We start from the raw sequence: 1,220 nt of genomic DNA, 5'->3' as shown, positions 1-1,220 counted from the left end.
TCCTAAAATACTTACAGTGTTAAGTAATAAGTCATTGAGGGACAGTTGATTCTTTTTCTCATGTTAGTGAATCATAATTCTCAAGCCTTAATTCTCATCTGTGCTGAATTAGTGTGGAATTACTCTTAGAATAAATTTGATATCAATGACTCTTTCCTCCCTCTCAGATTGTTCACAGTCCCCAATGTATTATTATACAATGCTAAACCAGATATGACTGGGTTTTAGTCATTGCATTTTACGGAAGTCACACAAAATGACTTTTAATAATGCAGAAAGAAGGAATAATATTTGGTTAAATGAAGTGTCACAATGATAATTATACACTAAAACCTCCTTTGCTGTTCAGTGGCATTTGGTATAAGAAGTGCCTGTCAAAAAAGCCATGTCAAGTACTGAAGTAACAAAAGAACCCAATTTAAAACACCGACCTCATAACGAGGATCATGAGGAGGACGTTATAGCAAGGCATTAAGATATTTTATAATTGACTTTTTAAACACAAGTTTTATTCAGCGCATAGTTATTAAACAAGAGCTGTATGTAGGACACTATAATCAGTGTGGGCAGAGGGTTATAAAGGTGAGTGAGACCTTTCAAAGAACTATCTGGCAGACAGGTGGGTCATTGCTTCTAGAGCTTATACATGCACGCAAATCACATGGAGATCTTGTTATTGAAAACATTCTGATTTGGTAAGGTCTACGATAGGGCCTGAAATTTTACATGTCTACCCATCTTTCAGGTGATGACAAGGTTGCTGGTCCATGGACCATTTTTGAATAACAAGGATGTGCATGTTTAACTGTAATATAAGATACACTATAAGCAGTCTGAGGGGTAGAAATAATATGTTCTGGGAGAAGAGAGAAGGAAGTGGTGAACTCTGTATGTGGGCATCTGGGAAGCTGTACCATTTCTCAAGCACATATTGGAGGAAACAGCATTCAACAGCATGAGCTGCCTGGCTAGGGCAACAAGGGGTCAGTGTGGCTGGAGAGGAAGGAGCATGTGTTTAAGTGTTGGAGCTGCTGTTGAGGGAACCAAAAAAAAAACCGTCGCCATTGAGTCAATTCCAACTCACAGCAACCCTACAGTACAGAGTAGAATTGCCCCATAGGATTTCCAAGGAGTGGCTGGTGGATTAGAACTGCTGACCTTTTGGTTAGCAGCCAAACTCTGAATCACTGAACCACCAGAGACTAGGTTGGGGCAGGTGT

The 1,220-nt window shown here is 39.6% G+C and overlaps 1 protein-coding gene across 2 annotated transcripts in view; it reads left to right on the top strand.

Moving 5' to 3' along the window:
• Positions 1-1,220, top strand: part of LOC101342035 (cadherin-like and PC-esterase domain-containing protein 1) — a 211,100-nt gene that overhangs the window by 70,808 nt on the left and 139,072 nt on the right. The gene's annotated exons all lie outside the window — the stretch shown is intronic.

The sequence above is a fragment of the Trichechus manatus genome, unplaced genomic scaffold, assembly GCF_000243295.1.
Source record: "Trichechus manatus latirostris isolate Lorelei unplaced genomic scaffold, TriManLat1.0 scaffold00167, whole genome shotgun sequence".
NCBI lineage: Eukaryota > Metazoa > Chordata > Mammalia > Sirenia > Trichechidae > Trichechus > Trichechus manatus.
Note: the sequence above shows the minus strand (reverse complement) of the source record. Positions and strands in the feature narration are given on the sequence as shown.